This window comes from Anser anser (genome assembly GCF_964211835.1).
Source record: "Anser anser genome assembly, chromosome: 12".
NCBI classification, from domain to species: domain Eukaryota; kingdom Metazoa; phylum Chordata; class Aves; order Anseriformes; family Anatidae; genus Anser; species Anser anser.
This window is the reverse complement of record NC_139733.1, coordinates 12,767,897-12,785,831: the sequence shown is the minus strand read 5'-3', so window position 1 is coordinate 12,785,831 and position 17,935 is coordinate 12,767,897. Positions and strand designations below refer to the sequence as shown.

General features: G+C 52.4%; 1 long non-coding RNA gene across 2 annotated transcripts in view; it reads right to left on the bottom strand.

Moving 5' to 3' along the window:
* Positions 1–14,113, bottom strand: part of LOC310880116 — a 33,611-nt gene extending 19,498 nt beyond the window's left edge. Inside the window, exons 1-2 of one of the 2 annotated variants that reach the window (XR_014571444.1) lie at positions 13,007–14,113; positions 4,185–4,343 (exon numbers count right to left, since the gene is read on the bottom strand). This is a non-coding gene — a long non-coding RNA (uncharacterized lncRNA). Of the gene's footprint in view, positions 1–4,184; positions 4,344–5,381; positions 7,209–13,006 lie in introns of those variants that run through there. The other variant, XR_014571445.1, reaches the window with a different exon arrangement.
* Between the last annotated feature and the right edge of the window lie 3,822 nt (positions 14,114–17,935).

The following is a 17,935-nucleotide window of genomic DNA, read 5'->3' as shown; positions in this document are numbered from 1 at the left end:
AGAGGGATAAGAAGGCAGAACCCAACAACCTGTGGCCAAAGAAGCCAACTTGTCTTTCAAGCCAAACCTAGAGCATGCCTGGGAGGGAGCAGGGGCACTCACAAACACCTTCTGCCACAGCCATGAGGAGCAGGTTTCACACCAGTGCATCTGCCCAGGAGAGGCCATGGGAATTACCATGGGGAAGCTGGAGGTGCAGTGGGAGAGGAAGATGAAGGCTCTGGCATCGCCCTCCTTCCCTCTCTGGCAGCACCGATTGCTGGAGGGCCATCACCTGCCTCTTGCCCACATGGTGGCCACCAGCAGCCATCTGAGAGCGCTGCCTCCACCACGCTGTGCAAATGCATTGGCTCAAGCGCCAAGGCTGGCATAGAAAAACAGAGTTTCAACCCAATCCAAGCAAATCTGTCTGCAAATGCAGCAGCGTGCTGGCAGTGCTCATCCCGCACAATGGGCTAGCGGACCCTCCCACCACGCTAAAAGCATCGCAGTCTGTTATTATTAAAAGCAGAAAACACAACGGAGCCCACACTGCCGAGTCCAGCCTTTTTCTCCCTCACAGCCCCAGGACGTTTGAGCCTGAAGAGCTGATGTAGAACCCTCACTCATCTAGAGAGGCCAGAAGTGCTGCCTCTGCTGAGAGAGTCAGTCGAAATGATGCTCGCTGCCTGCTTTTTAGATCGAACAACTTCGAATTGGGCTGAACTTCCCGCCCATGCTGTGCACCGTACACATACAGCTCTAGAGGGGGCTAAGCAAGGAAATGCACAGTTAAAGAAAAGGTGGAAATGGTAGAGAGAGGAAATAAAATCACCGTGAATCTGCCAGAATGACATGCTGGGTTAAGCCTACCCTTGGAAACATTTTTACCCAGGAAACCATGGGCTAGAGCCAGAGAGGCAGGGTTTGGGGTTGGGTCCTTTTTGTGTGGTTGCATTAAGAGTAAGATTCCCATTTTATTTTGATTTAATAAGCTCGTTAATGCATGTTAACAAAATTAAAAGTCATTATTAAAGGCAGATGTACGGGTGTATGAATAGCTAAGCATCAGCTTTGCCTTCAGATCATCCACAGCTTCAGCGTATGCTTCCAATAACCAGCTGTCACTTACTAGCGATGTGGTAACTCTCTTATTAAATCCTAAATGGGCATATGGAGGTTACATTTAATGCAGTGCTTCCCCCCTCCCCAACTTCTATCTTTTCCCACACGCAACTGAGCCAGCTCACGAATTCCCTGCAACATTTTTTCCTTTAGTTAATGGGATGCATGTTGAGATCAGAAAGGCCAGATGATGACCTGTCTTTTTTTGTTTTTACATCTCTTTGGAAAAATCCATATGATTCTCCATGTGTCAAAGGAGTCCTAACACATCCCAGATGCCCGAGCGCTAATTGCGCTTTTTCTACTAGACGCCGCTGAGCTCTCCCGAGAAGCCCTTCAACCACAAGCCCTGTTTGTCCAGCGCTGCCACGTTCCTGAACAGCTTTGCAGTAACAGGCTGGCAAGCTCGGCTCTTGGAGGAGCCACGAACAACAACCCAGCATGAACACCTCCTTACTCACAGACTGCATATTCAGAGGCTGCTGGAAACCAGGGCATCGCGGGGCTTGTGAGAAGCAAAACCTGCTTCTGCGCTGAGAGCTGGGGCGAAGGGTTAAACGAGAAAATCGATCTCGTTTGCAAAGTTCCAGTAGGGCTACAGTAAAAATGCCACCAGATGCAAACAGTATTTAAAATCAGGATAACGCTTCCGCCTTCCGTCGGTTTTCTTATCTTTTGCTTTTTAGCTAAGGCAAATGCAATTAGCCACGCAGGAGGCAGTGCCTGTACCTGCCAGCACTGTGGCCTCCAGCTGGGAGCAGAGGGGACGTGCGTCCCCTGCCAAGTCACCCCGACAGGCTGCAGCTGTGTGGGCCGTGCAGGAGCAGCAGGAAGGGGCAGCTCTGCTCTGTCCTGCCCCAGGCTGTGGTCACTGCTGCCCTGGGAAGCAGAGGAGAGCACTGGGGTCTTGCCCTCCTCCTGTATCCTCCTCTAGCCCCTGTTATCAGCCACAAACATGGGATATTTTTGGTCTACACTTGCCCACCCTTACGTGGGAAGGTCCTGTACACAGTGCCATCAATCATCCACAGAAATATTAAGCTGCTGGGGAGCTGAAGCTGTCGTGTGCTATATTCATTCTTTTGAGGATCAAGCGTCTCAGAAAAAGCAGGAGTCCAAACGCAGAGCCTCCTCCATCCCTGATCTCATTATGGCCCTGCCACGTGCACAAACCCCTTTCCCTCCCAGTCTGTCTTCCCACAGCACTGACCACAGCTCATAAATTAATAAGTGCATGTACTTTTAAAATCAGGTTTGTGGTGAGGGAGACAGTGAAGATGAAGTGGAGAGGAAGGGGAAGAAAACAAGCCCAACACATACAAACAGTTCAAACACTGCAAAATGTTTAACAACATGTAAGTCCCTCAAAACCACAAACCCCTTGGTCTCTATCCGCTGGCCAGATTTGCTAATAGGTTTCCTACCAGTGTTAGTGTGAAAGGCAGTGGTGCACAAGGACCCAGCATCCTTTGTTCTTACTCCAATTATGTGCCAAGGTAAATTCAAGGGGAAAAAAAAGCCTAAGCCACAGTCACTCTTTAGTCTTGCACAGCTTATTAAAACCAAAAGGACAAGATAATCCACCTGGGCTGGCAAGTTGGAGGCTGCTCATCCCCTTTCCAGAAGAAATCAGCTCTTGTTTCCTCCTCAGGCTCCCAGGAGGCTCAGAGACTAGAAGACACTGACAATATGCTACAGAAAAGAAGAAGAAAGAAAAAAAAAAAAAGAAGGTAATTATGGAAAAGGTTCAGAGGAAAGCATGTTTCTGCACAGCTGCTGATGGTGAGCAGGAGCTGTATGAGCAGAAGGAGCTGCTGGCTCCAGGCTTGTGGTCATCAGAGGATCGCACCAGAGAGGCAGAGCCAGCTGGGGATTTGGTGGGATGGGCAGCTCCAGCAGTTCGTCCTCAACAGCCTGAGCCACAAGGAGGCTGAAGAAGAGAAGAAAATTCTGTGTTGCTGGTGCCCAGCTTGACCCTGGTGCTGGAGAGGTGACAGAAACCAGGACAAGCAATAAAACTAGCAGGGCTTTGCTCCCCTCAAGAAAAGTGGGACCAGGGAAGTGGCAAGGCAGCAACGTCCTCACCAACTTAATGGATGAAGACATATGAGAGAATAGAGGAAGATCATTCAGTGTCAGCATCACTTGGACAAAGGACATAAAAGCAGCTCTGTTAGGAAAGTGCTGAAAGTCCTCCCTGGAGCAGCAGGAATGGGTTTGAATGGACATGGAAATTTCTGTTACCACCATTAGAAAGACAGAAACTATCAGAAAAATACTTACTGTGGGAGAATAACTGGGCAAATGAAGACAAAAATAAAAATAAAAATCTGCAACGGTAGGGTCCAGATATCCAGGTCACCATGCCCAAGAAGTGGAACAGCAGCAGCAGATGTAGCACCAAGAAGTGAGATTGTTTTAGACTCAGCATGGATGAGTGATAAGAACACCACAAAAGAGATGGAACTGGAAAATAACCTTGGACAGGGTGACTTATTTTAAACTTATGCTGTATTTTGACTTATTTTAAACAGAACAGACAGATAAACAAGAGCAGAACGTCGCCTAAAGGTTCGTGGTTTCAAAAGGGCAAACCCATGTCTTGGATATAAAAGGGAGGTTCAAGCTTCTTTAAACCAAGTGAAAAACTCCGTGGAGACTGCATCCCAAAGGTGGAAAAAACACTCAAGGAGCAGCTCCTAACTTGCTGGAATGAATGTGGTAATAGGGACAAAAGTAGTAAGGAAAGAGCATAGAAAGGAAAATGATTAAGCAGCAGAGAAAGAAGGTTTGTAGGGGCTGTGAAGAACAGAGATAGAGTGAGAAATGCCAGAAGTCAAACTGAGTTAGACCTTGGGAAGTATATTAAAACAAATAGTGAAAGGTTCTCCAGCCATACAAACACAAAGATAATAAAGACAGAACAAGCAGTGCTGTGATGCAGGACAGGGAACGAGAGTTCACAGAAAGTCTAGGTGAGACCCCAAGACTAAATGAATTCTTCTCGGCAGCTCTGGACAGGGACATTAATTGTAAACATATGAACTAGGCTGGGTAACCAACATGGAAAATGTTCTTACCACAGCTGAGAGGGAAGCGAGGATCCAAGATCTTCCTGTGATCGAGTGATGGGGCCCCCAGATAGCCCCCAGACCAAAGTCCTGGTGGAATTAGCCCATGATATGACAGACCTTTGATAAATCCATCAGTAAGGAGGTGGAGAACAGAAAATGTGGCACCTGGAAGAAAGAAGAATGATAAAGCAATGTGAGCAGCTGCCAACCCAGTGTGCGAGGGAAGAAGGAAAGACAGGGGTGGGCTGGGGGATGCTGGACTACCCTGTACGGGGACTCTTACCATTTTTGTCTTATTTTTCTGATAATATCTCCTTAATAAAGGAAAATCTGCATTTTAGTGAGTTGTTTAATGCAGTGGCACGATGAGAAGTGACTTGCTATGGTACAGAGGAGGAGGCTTAGAGCCCAGGCGATGTAGAGCCAGCCTGGGATCTGGAGCTGCAGCAGCAGAGGACTGGGAGGGAAGGGGACAGCAACAAGCAGGTCGCCCACTCTCAAGGACAGCAACAGACACAAAGAAAGGCTGCCAGGATAACCTATGATTAGGAAGTGGCCTAAGAGGGGACACAAACTTTTTGTTTTCTTGGCTGAAGGAGATGCGATTACTCTCTCCATCCTGACTGTAAACAAGGGGAAAAGCAGTGGAAGGATGACACCAGTGCTAAAAATATATCAACTAGCTAGAAACATGCCTAAGCTCAGAATGACGCCTCACCAGAGCAGTGAGGCAGCTGGGGCAAACAAGGAGGAGAGAAAAAAAAAAAAAGGGTGGAAGGAAAGATTTTTAAGACGGAGCCTGCTAGGAGTATGAAAGGGATTTTATGAGGTGGTTCCCAGCTGGGAATTTGGCCAAGGTACTGAGGTTAACACACCCACTACTCTGAAAAATAGCAAGGGATTTTCAGCAGCTAGAAATTGCCAAGACCTGGGTTTTAAATCTCCACTGCTGAAATGCAACTATTTATTCAGAGCAGTTCCACTTGAGTAACTATGTGAAATGCTGCTCTGAGACTCTCAAAAGTCTCCCGAGGAGCAGGCAAAAAATACATATATTCTGTCTGGAGCTGATTCTCTTTCCACACTTCTCTCCCTCTCATCCCTCTTCACCACTAACAGGATTTGCAACAGAGCAGCCCAGCACTTGGGGCCATGCAGCTCCCGGCCCTTCTTCCCGAGTTTGCCACCCCGTGGAGACATCACCTTTGGAAATCCAGGCGTGAGGAGCAGGGTCCCCAGAGCTGTGGGGACTGCAGACACCTCTGTGCCCCTCACGGCAAGCAGGGAAAGAGTTTAGGCGTCTGTACGTGTAGTACAGTTCAGATGCGTCCAAGAAATACCAGCTAGGAGCAGATGCCTTCAGAGTCATTCAACGTTCTCTTAATATCAGCCTACCTGGAAGGAAAGAGAAATGAGCCATCTCCAGCCTAAGCAAAACGAGAAGGCACCAGCACCCCAGGGGCCCGCAGGGAGCAAACAGCTCATCTTAGCTCCTGCTGTCTCCTTGCTACGGGGAGACCCAGGTACCCCAAAGCCAGGGGGTCTTTTGGTGAGACGGCTGCACCACGTCTTCCTGCAACAACCACCAGACACTGTGAAAAGAAACTGATGTGCCATGGCCCTCCATTTGTTGAGGGAATCTTTTTATGTTCCTGTGCCTTCCTCAACACGAACGCCCCAGGCTCCAGGGAAGCCGTTGCCTTTCTGGCGTGCCCACGTCTGCTCTGCTCCTCAGGGGACTTACTCGAAATCCCTTGCCACCCCACTGAAAGCACATTGCACTGCCGTGCTGCGTGCCCACCTGCGGCACCCACCGAAGCCCCTCAGTGCAGCTCCTGGCCCAGCACCTGCCGCTGGGAGCCAGCACCCTGCCAGCGCCGGGGGACGAGCACAGCCCTTGCTCATCCATCACCTGCCGGGCTGTGGGTGCTGGTACCCTGCTGAGCCTGCAGATGAAGTCCAGGCTGGCAGAACACACCAGGGTTGGCCGCAGGGGATGTTCAGCAATAAAAGCTCCCACTCCCCTGCTTGCTGCCTGCACACTTCAGTAGCTCGGTGTGGGCTCAGACAGGTTAGCCCCAGTGCTCTGACCCCCTAGGGCTGCCAGCACTCACACCCCATGCTCCTCGTCCGAAGGAGACTCCCTTCCACCTCCCTCAGCTTTGGCAGTGTCCAGGACCCTGAACCACAACAGCTGAGCAAACTGCGCAGGATGCGGCCCCACAATACCACGTCCCAGCCCACAGCCAGCCCACCCATCGTGCTGGGTGACATCCCTCACCATCCCCAGCACCTCCAACATCCCCACAGAGAGGGGACAGTCCCCACACATCCCCACAGATCCCTCACCTCCCTCCTGCCCACCCGCGCTCCCTCCCCTTCCCCTGCCCTTCTCCGCCGCTTGCACCACGGGCGCGTGTGCCCTCAATCTGTCGGCTCGGATTAGAGTCCGGAGCCGTTCCCCTCTGCCGAGCACGGAGCCCGTCGGGGCTGCGAGGCCGCGTCTGCCACGGCAGGTTATGGGAGACGGGGTCAGCCAGGGCTGGCGCAGCGCTGCAGAGGGGCAGGCGGCCGCTGCCATGATGCAGAGGATCCCCTTCCCTTCCCTTCCCTGGGAGCTGGGTTTGTCCGAGAGGCAGAGACTGGATGGAAAGGGCTAAGGGGTGCAAGAGGCAAAGGGGGCAAGAGGAGCAGGGCCTTCTTGTTGTAAGTGGCTGGAGGTGGCTGCCCCAGCTTCAGGAATGCGGGCCATTGCGGTTTGCAGAAGTGTTTCTTCATAGTATTGCAAATAAAGGTCAATAAAAATGAAGTGTATAAAATGCAGCATGGCCTTTTTCTTTTTTTCTTTTTTTTTGTTTCTTTCCCCCAATGAAACTGGCTAAACACAGATGCACTCTTCTCTCCATTCCCAAAATCACAACAGCTTCACTCCAGCTGCTCCCTGGGAGAAGTTCCTGGCCTCTGACATCCCCCAAAAGTTCCTGGACAGGAGCTGAACTCCCACAGGAAGCCCCCTTGACCTTCACAGACCTTCACCACACCTCAGCCCACGCCACCAGCACTTTCTGCTCAGGCAGGAGCCCAGCACTGCAACAGAGATGAATCCAAGGGAAGGATGAGAGGAAGGGGAGAAGGTTCCCAGGAGGACAACGAGATGTCTGCACAAGGAGGTGAATTACCAGTCTGGGGAAGAGCAGGACAAGAGCTACCAGGACGCCCCCCCACATGCACACAGCCCAGCCAGGGGGTCGGGTGGGTGGGCAGCAAGCCCCAGAGGCCTCCACCGCGTTGGCTGAGGATGACGGGCTGGGTCTGACAGCTCTGCGGCTGTCACCATCTATTGCATTGCGTTCCCTGAAGGACAGCGGGGCGAGCACAGTGCCCAGAGCCCCGACGAGCAGGCTAGCAGGCACACAGGCACAGCAAGGAGCCAACCCCAGCATCTCCAGTTCAAGCCTCTCTCCTCTTTCTTCTGGGAACACCAGCAGAAACACAGGGCTGAGAAGCCCAATGTGGGAGCTGAGCAGCAGTAACCAACCCCCTCAACAAGCCCTCAACTTACGGCCACGGGGTTCTTGTTGTGGGGGCTGATTCCACTTACCCTAGAGACCAGATCCAGCTGAGAAATGTGGATTTAGCTTCTGAAATGCCTCAATTCTGAAATGTTCAATTCAGACATTTCCAGCCCAGTCCTCCCTGATGGGATGGAGAAATGGATATCAGTGCTGGAGGGAGAAGCTCTGTTAGGTCCCAGCTTGTCTACCCATACCCAGAGCCACCAAGACTTTGCCCCGTCCAGCAACAGGCAGAAAATCCAGCACAACCGCACCTGGACAAGTGCCACCGAGCCTGCCCTCTCTGCCCCTGCAGCCACCGAAGCTCATCCAGCAGCTGGGGCACACGGTGACACGGCGGTGACACGGCGGTGACATAGCGGAGGCCCAGCTGCAGCTCCTGTGCTGGAGGACAGCTTTGCCACGACGTCCTGGGGCACCAGCAGCAAGGAGAGTGGCACATCCCCCAAGCTGCCCCTCCAGCTGGCACGGCTGGGCTCTCCTTCCTCTGCCCAACCCGCAGCCCCACGACCCTAAAGCATCCTCTTATTGCAGCCCGGTGACACAGAAAAACAGCCGTCAGGGTGGGGGGAAGGGGTCAGATGCCAGCGTGGAGAACCCCCCCGAGTCAGACTCACAAACAAACCCACATCGCCGCTTCTCATGGATGTCACAAGAAGTAGCGCAAGCTGTAGCTGCAGGAAAAAAAATCCAATAGACACCAATTAAATGCATGACTTGATGCCTCTGCTACGGCAGCCAGTGGTGGCTTGCTGGTGGCAGCTGAGTGTCACTGGCCATTGCTGACATTGCTGAGCCTCTGCCTCTCCCAGGGGGTGTTGGGGACAGTCAGAGTCACAGCACAACCAGAGCTGCCTGCACAGGCCCGCGGACCAGCTAGCTTGATGTGAAGTACGCCACAAAGTCCCTCCTGTCCTGCCTTGAAACCAGGGGATCGCCACTTGGTCCTAAGCCCAGATGTCCCTAGAGCATTAACAGAGGGTGGACCCAGTGGAAAAGTTTGGGGCAGGTGCTGCAGCCAGGGCCAGCCCCATCCCACACCATGACAGGGAAGGGATCACCCCATGGCAGAGATACCTGGAGCAGCTGCCTGGTAGCAATGTGGGAAAGCCAAAAAAGTCCAAGAGGAAGCCAAATCACAGCCTGAGCCCCACTTTTTGCACATGGTGACGCAGATGTCTATATTCAACATTGCCCAAAGGTTACTCAGAAGAGTTGCTCTGGTGTGGTGGCCACAGGAGCATGACTGCTCACCCCATCCCACCAGCACACGGTCCCAAAATCATCCCTCCCAGGGCCAGCAGACATGCAGCAGGTGTTGCACTGTAGCTAGCCCAGGCATCTGCATCGCTCTGCAGCTCTGCACCCCAGATTTCCCACAGGACTTTTGTCTGCTTCCCTACAGCCCCTGGCTCGCCCTCTGCCCTGCAGCCAGGAGCATCGAGCGCATTGCAAGTGCATCTGCAAGGAGCACGCTTCCCTCCTCTGATGTAAGCTGCAGCCACTAGAGGGTAATCCAGCCCTCCGAGTCACATCAGTGCCTTGCTTTGATACAGCCGGCCCAGGTAAGAGCCCGAACCCCAATTACAGGGTGCCTTTCAGCAGATCCTGCCCAAATCAGCACCCACGTTGCTCCTGGCCAAGCCGAGAGCTGGGCTGGCTGCCACCAAGCCGAGCAGCCCGGAGGAGGCACCCCAAGCAGTGCCACCACACCAGGGTGCTGCTGCGGCTGCTTCTTCCAGTTGGATGGTGCCGCTTCTCCAAGCTTATTAAGAACTGTGCAAAATAATAATAATAACGAAATAACATTTTAAAAACTCACCATAACCCTGAAATCTTCATTAATTATGAATTTTGCATGGCAACTGTTACTAAGAGAGTCTCCTCTGAAACTGATGTTCAAAGACCTTTACATCAAATCTTCAAACAGCTGAGAAGGTTCAAGCTACAAAGTCGAAACATCTGTTGCTTTCCATGCATTTTTCAATGGGGAGATCAGAGAGGAGAAAAAAGTGTACAAAATAATCCTGGTTCTGCTTTATTATTTAAATACAATGACAGCCTATGATATACACTCTGCACAGAAAGAGAGAGAGAGAAAGCAGTAATGAGCGCAGGGTGTTATACAGCTCTACCTACCAGAGCCAAAAATACAATATGCTTCCATTTGCTTTAAATTTAGCCCTTCTGGGAAAAGCTGCATTAACAGCCCTGGGGGATGAAGTCTAAAAGAGGAAAAGAAGGGCAACTTCTCCAGCAGAAGCGATGGGCTGACAGCCTCATCCCTCCACCAGATGCCATGCAAAGCCAGGCTACGGTGGGCAAGTGAGGCTGCAAAGCTGTGGGTGCACGTCCCAGCTGCTCCTCATGTCGCCTCCCCTCACCGTGACCAGCAGGTACGAGCAGAAAGGGCTGGCCTCTGTGCCGGTCAGAGGACCAGCAGACAGGGCTGTCTCCTAAAACCTGCCTTCCAAACAGAGTTTATGGGGGCAAAAAGCAGGGAGCAGATTCTCAGAGCAGGCAGAAGTCAGGAGACTGGTGCCTCTCCGCACCTGATCAGCTTTGTCTAGCGAGGTCCTTGCTGGACCTGGTTGCAACATTTTTCAAAGTTCTCATTTGAAAAACTAGCATCTTTTTACCCCAGACCAAGTTTCTCAAGCAGCACAACAAAGAATTATTGACATTCCCAACATTTTCAGAGGCTTTGCAAAACATTCGGTGTCACATAGGATCAATATTGCTTTCAGTGGAACATTAAGTATATATACATATATATTTATTATTATTATTTTTTTGATTGAACAGTGAGAGGAAAATTCTAACAGCTTTTGGATTAAAGAGCCCAATTCAAGGCCAGCACAGCAGCCTTGAACCTAGCCAAGGTGCCCCTAGAGATGAGACCCAGATGTGTGCAAGGTCCCTGCACTTGTGGTATTTCCACCAAGCCCCGACTGTTCCTGCAGCATAAGAGCAGTAACTTGTGAGAGTTATGAGCACAGATGAGCCCTTCTTCAAATGGAGGGACTGGTTCCAGCTTTCCTACCGTCTGCTTTTGGGGAAAGCTGCCCCTCTGAGAGCTGATGCCACTGCTGGGTTGAAAGACACCTGGTCTGCCAAAGCAGGTTCATCTGATGCCAGGAACAAGCCCAATTAGCAAACTTCAGAAGAGGAGCCAGACATCAAGTACATCTGTAGCATGAGGCTGGGAATGGCTTCCTGGGTCCTCATATCAAGTCCCTGTTGTCACAGGCACTGTGATGTATTACTTTTTAATAAGTATAAAGCTCAAAACTTTGCTTCAGATCTTCCCAAAGGAGGGTGGGATGGGTGTGAGGGAGATGTCCGGGCTCCCAAAAGCCTCGCAGACCTGTGGTTCATGACCAAGACTTGCACTTCCTGCCTTGGAGCAGTCCTCAAGCACCAATACTTTCCTCAAGGTACTTTCTTCTGCCTCTGCAGTGAAGGTAAAGACGCCCCTTTCCCACAGAAAAGTGCCAAACCCCTTCCGGGAGGCCTCCTCTGCCCAGGGAGCCTGCCTGCAGCCCCAGATCCTTTGGAGGTTATTAAGAAATCCTGCTGCCGCTGGCTCAGACAGGGCAGGGACAAATTATCAAATGCTGCTCCTGAAGGCATTTTAAATTTCCTGGTCATGGTCACGCTGAACTCCTGTCCACCCTCCTGCTTTCAGTGCAATTTGTAATTTCGATTTGGGCCCTGACAGCTCAACGGCCCTTGGGGCTTGGGTGGGCCAGAAAGAACAGAACAAGGAGACAAACGAGGAATTAACATTTTCCCCATGTTCTGTCCCCAGAACTGCCGGCCCCACGTAGGCCCTGCCCTGCAAATCCCACCAGGATTCATTGCCTCCTGCCCATGCTCCCACCAGCAGCATCCAGAGGCTGAAGCCCCCGCAGAAGCTCCCTCCTCTCCAGGCCGCGCAGTTCAATTACCACATCCAAGTGGATTTATCAAACTGGGCCTATAAAGCAAATTGAATAATCTCGTGCTTCAGACCTATAAAACATAAGTATTATACTTGAAAGTACTTTGACAAAGTAATAAAGATGGAGAGTGGGGGAGAGGAAGGGGAAGAGCAACCGGCTCCTTTGTAATGTGCTGCCACTGAACCGGATCGAGGCCCGGCTCCGGGCCTGCTCCCATGGTGGGAGCACCCAGTGGGGACGCAGGATCGGCCCCGTGGTTTAAGGCTGTTTGGACACGACCCGTAACAGGAGCCTAACCCCAAATGAGTGGCAAGATACAAAAAGGGCTTGACTCCTTGGTTCTGCCTCCCTGCCGCTGCAGGAGGTCCGGGAACACGGTGCCACGAACCGGAGCCATGAGACCTCCTTTGCCCTCACTTCCCAAACACAAACATGTGGGAGCCCAAACCTTGGCGCCTCAACACCCCCGGTTTCCCTGGCTAAATCAGAGCTGTGAGACCTGATGGAGCATCCAGCCCTTCAGAAAACACAAAATAACCACCCCGTGACTTCCCGTTGCAGCAAAACCCCTCTGGCCCCACACTCAAGCCGCGGGAGACACCAGCTCCTCTCCGTGCTTGTTATTTACTCACCGACTTCCTTCTGCCCCAGTGACCCCACTGTTCATTCCTCATCACTCTACCTTAACCCCATTTGGGTTTAGGGGCTGATTCAGTGGCTTCAGATGAGCACCAAAATCCTGCTGCCCTCTTCAATGCCCGATCTGCATTACCACCAGCTCACGCACTTCCCCACCCCCCCAACATATTTTTTTTTTTGCCATGTGTCACTAATTTTACTCATTTTCCGAGTTTGTCTAGAATAGTAAAAGATTTGATTAGAGCGTTCCTGGTTTTAATTGTAATTAGGACAGTCATTGTACGAACTATAAAAGGAAATTGGGCTACTGCTGAGTGGAAGAGCCCCTGAGAGAATAGGAGCTGCGAAGGGAGAATTTCGTTCATAAAAAAAAATAAAAACGAAAAATCAATCCAGTTGGGGAAGAAATAAAACTCCAGCTCAGGATGCTGTGACAGCCAAAGTGGCCCCGGCATCTGGGACAGCAACGAAAGCCTGGTTCCAAGAGATTTCAGAGTGGGTCACGGGTGGTTTCTTCCCTGCCGCACCCTTCTGCATGACCTTGGGCAAAACAAGGTCTCGTGCTTCAGTTTCCCTCACTGGGATGGTTTGGGGGGGCTGTGAACTGCTCGGGATCCCTTGTGATAGGGGAGAGGCAAGAAATAATCCCACGTTGCTCCCTGTCACTGACCAGGAGCCTCCTTACTGGTGGCACCACGGCTGCAGAGCGGAGACACCACCTGCACCCAGGGTACTGCGTGAGTCCCCTGGCCCCATCCGTGTCCTGGGGAGGACATTGGACATTTCTGCTTCTTTCCAGCAGAGGGAGGGGAAGGCCAGTCCAAGCCCGCCGCGACAGCATTAATGCTGGGAAAGACACCTAGAAATAGGATGCGCAAAGTCACACGGCCATCATCTTCAGAGCCCCTGGAGGAGTGGGGCTCCCTCAGCACCCTGGGGTGACCTTGGTGGCCACCCGTGCCAGCCACATTGTGGAGACCCAAGCCATCGGGGACCAGAGGGACGGGGAGATGCCAACAGCCACGTTTCCCGACCAACTTCACCACATGGACAAATCGCTCTTGATAGTCACGGCCGAGAGCCGCAGTCGCAGTCTCCAGCCTCAACAAAGGGGCAGCCCCTGGAAAGAGGCAGCCGGCTGTGCCCAGGAGCGTGTTGCCCGGCCAGCCCCCACCCCCGGCTCCGCAGGGGCACAGATCGTGTTTCCAGAGCTGTCAATCCAATGCCACAAAATTCAGGGTAAATCAATTTTCCCCCTCCCCCTGCTCTGTTTCCACCAGGGGAGATGGTCATTTTCCTGAAGCAATAATTTGCCTTTTTTTTTTTTTTTTTTAAAGAGAAACTCTGGCAGCTCTTGGCACATTAACGTGCATCAGCCATCGCCTGCTACCTCCTAATGATCTCACCTCCAATCCAAGCCCCAAACTGTGGGCTTTTTACCACTACATTTAAAGCAAAGAACAAACATAAACCAATCACTTCCCAGCATGGCTGCGATTTTCATTAGTCCAGGCAGGGTGAGGAGGTGGGGTATTGCTCTGCTCAGCCCTCTTTGCCTTCTCAATTTATGGAATTTATTTTTATTTTTAACTAGCAGCTCAGAAGAAATTTAATCACCACCTTTGTTCGGAAAGAAACCCCCCATCGCATCCTTCTCCTCCCAGGGCCATGTGAAGCTGCTCTGATCTTCCCCATGGGACATCTGAGCCCCGCACACTGCCTGCCACCCGCATCCCATGCTAATGCTTTAGCTGGGTTTTAATTGATGCTACATTATATATATAATTATATGTTTTTTATATATATATATATATGTATACATCTCTTGTGTGCCTATATATATATAGACCTCATCACATCAGTGCTCACAAGAAAACAAGTGTGTGTGGAGGGGGATGGCAGGTAAGGAGGAGTTAATCTCCAGGTCAAACCCTCTCGTCTTTCTGGAGCCGACCTCACCAAGGCAGGAGGAGCTTTACTGGGGACTGACCTTGTCCCACGTGCACATGGCCCATAGAATGGTTTGGGTTGATTAGCTGTTGCCAACCCCTGCACTGAGCAGGGAAACCTCCCACTAGACCAGGTTGCCCAAAACCCCATCCAGCCTGACGTCCCCTGAGAGCCAAGTGTGTGTTCCCCAGGGTATGAGTACGACATGTCCCCGTGCTGCAGACTGTGGGTCCCTACGAGGTGTGCCCCAAGATGAGACACAGCACCCAGCCCAGTGCCTTCCACAGCATCAGCTCTTCCATTTGCGTGTCCTGGCCCACACCACATTTATTAGAGAGAGAAATGAAGGAAGGGTTCCAGAGCGAGACACCCAAAGGCAGGAGAGCATCCCCGTGGAGCTAGAGAAGTCACTGAGGTCCAAAGGGAAATCACGAGACGACGGCGATGCTGCAGGAAAAAAGGACTTGTGCAGAAAGCCCCAGCTGAGCCCTTCAGACCCCACAAAGGTGCGTGTAGGGTTTTGAGGTCCCAAACCCCGAGGAGCTGGGGACGTGCCACTCACCTGGAGCCACCCGGGGCGAGGTGGCACTGCACAGCTCGGGGCCTCCAGCCCTCGAGGGGCAGCCACGGCGGGTGCCCACGCGCGGCGGATGAAGGCCAATGCTTTGCCAGATTGCTGCCGTCTCTGGCGGCAGGGCCGCACAGGGAGGTTCGCCTTTTATCATTTAATCAAATAAAGTGCATTTGTGGATTACACAATCATTCGTGGGCCCTGATAATCTTTTTCTGCTTAGCTCGGCACTGGAACTCGGGAGGCAAACAAAGACATTCGTAGCTGTCGGCGGAGGCCCTGGCTTCGTGCCAGCAGCTCTTGCTCCTTGGAAAAAAAAAACAGAGCGATTGGTATTGAAGAACATCCCAGAGATGGTGAAATATTAGATATTCATTTATTTTGCCAACCGGTAGGTTTTTAAAGCTTCACCCCCCCCCCCCCCCCCCCCCCCAGTAAAACAGCAGAGGAAATAATAAAAGGGAAGGGGGAAAAAAAGCGTAGGATTAAAGCACCAAACCCTGCAGAAATCGCTCGTGTATCTGCCAAACGCCACTTCTGAGTGGGCTCAAACTGTCTGAGCTACACGTTAGAATGGAAACGTTTGGAGAGTGTGACTTCAGCCCAGCTCCCGTGCAGAGAGGCACCCACCTGCCCGATGCTCAGCTTCCAGCAGCTCCCGGCACGGTGCCTGCGCACCCACCGCGCCCCGTGGCAAGGACAAAACCTGGGGAGATGGGGGGGGCTCTTTCCTATTCCCTGCAGTTAAATCCATCCAAGTCTGAACAAAGGTCAATACAAACAGGATTTCCTTAAGTGTTTGAAAGACTGGTTAAAGAAAACTTTTTTTTTTTTTTTTTAAGATGGGAAAAAGATCAAAACAATCATTGCTTCAGTGGCAGCACAGCTAAAATAGTGGAGGTCCAATGCTTGCTGCTGATGGCCTCAATGCTGGAGAGCAGGAAAACCACAAGAGAAAAACAAAACCCATCCAGTTTATACACACGGTAAATGCAGACAAAAGACATGTTTGCAATCTTGCAGCCACCCAAACTTCTCCAGAGACTGGTCCCAAGAGGAAACGGCTCGAAGAAAACAGGAAAAAAGCAGCTTAATTGGTGGGATTTTGGTTCTCATGCTGGCCAAAGCCACGGCCCCGACCCCACACAGCAGGGACACACATCCCAGCCCCTCGACCTATGTACCCCCCGTGCCAGATCCCCCCTTTGGGCTTTGAGCCACTCGGGGACGCGGTCCCCAGGGCACACCCCACAACACCAGCACGGCCCTGTGCCGTTTTGGGGCGCGCTCCTCCCGCCTGCACCGCCCCAGAAACACAGGCCAGACACCGGCGTTAGCAAAAATGTTTAATCTCTCCTTGATGCGTGTGTTTATTTACAAGTACTAAATCTGAAGAACATTAAAATAGGAAATAGCAGGATATTTACACGATCAAAGGGCGTGCGACCAGCCGCGCTGGCCTGTTGCTTCAAGTCTGAAACAATCACAGAAAATTAATCAGGACTCCAGATTTTTTTTTTCTGCCCATTTAATTGTTTAAAACTATTAAAATTCTCTGCCTTTCGCTGGGTTCACATGAGTTCCCTCCACCCCCTGCCCCGCGTTCTTAAAGGACAGCTCGTTGTGCGCTTTGGTCAGGACCGGGTGAGGCTGTGGGGACCCCACCACCCGTCCCCTGCTCCCCGTCCCGAGGCACAGGATGGGGACAAGCGGCCCGGGGACATTTCCAGGCTGGGCTGTGTTTTTTGGGAACCTCAGACTGAAAAGGTGATGTGGGAAGCGGGGGTGGGCAGGGACCTGCTGGCTGCTGGCAGGGTCTCGCTTCCTCCAGGCTCCCTCCCCAAAACGCAGGCCGGGGGGCACGCAGGGTGCCACCGGTATGGGACACCCCGTGGAGGATGCTTCCCAGCCTCTCCCCACCTTTTTCTTCCCCAGGCAGGGGCAAAAAGCGAGGGCGGGCTGCCTGCAGGATTAAGGACGCTGGGTATCACGCGAAAGGCAAAGGTAGCACCAAGGAGCGCCGGGGGCTGCAGGCGGCACTGCAACGCGCCCCCAGACGCGACCCTCCGTGACGGAGGCACCCGGAACCAGCAGCAAGGGGACCCCGGGGGACCCGCTGCCCCTCGGAGGGGTTCCTCGGGTGGAGCAAACCCCCGGGGCTGCCCCCAGGAGGAAGACAAGGCGAGCCCATCCCTGGGACCACACCACAGGCTCTGCCTCATTGCCATGGGATTGGGGACAGCGGGCTGCGTGAGGGGAGCCTGGCTCTCTCCTGCAGCCCTGGGGAAGGTGCGGGGAGCCGCCAGGCAGCCAGAGGAGCCCCGAGAACCCGGTGATGCTGTGACACTGCCACCCTGCCCGGCACAGCCCCCCAGCAAGCTCCCAGGCCCACACCAGGGCCAAGAAAGCCACCTGGGGATGCTCTCAGAAAAAAAAAAACACCTCCATCCTCTCTAACCAGCAACAGCGAGGGTCCCACCACCTCCTAATAACCACCAAAACTCTATGCGCTCGGCTCCGTAGCAGCCACCAAAGCGTCCCCAGATGCTCTTACCGCTGCAGCAGCAGGACCCGAGCCACTTTCGGATGGAGATGTCCAGGCAGCCACTCCCCTCCCACGGCATCGTGGGGGCACCACCGCTGGGTGCCATCCTCGTGGCGCAGCTCAGAGCCTTTGGGCCAACCTCGCAGGGCTCCTGCACCAAGCCCGGCCGTGGCACCGCTGCAGCTCCCGCCCACCGCGGCACCATTCGGGCAGAGATTTCTGCCACGGACCTCCCAGGGGACCCCCAGGGGGTTTCGTCCCACCGAGGCGTCCCACCGAGGGGAAGCTGGCGCACAGCTGTCCTTTAAGGCTCTCCGAGTACCACACCGGAGATGTAAACCACTGAAGTCTTTTTTTGTTTGTTTTCTTTTGGACAAGAAAGTGACAAATTAACTTCAAATTAAAAAAAATAAAATAGATAACAGGTCTAAACAAACCTCTAGTATTCAACACTTGCAGATTTTTTTTATGTTTTTCTTTTTTTTTTCTGTTTCTTAAAAAGATCAACTCAGACTAAAATCTAGCACAGTCAT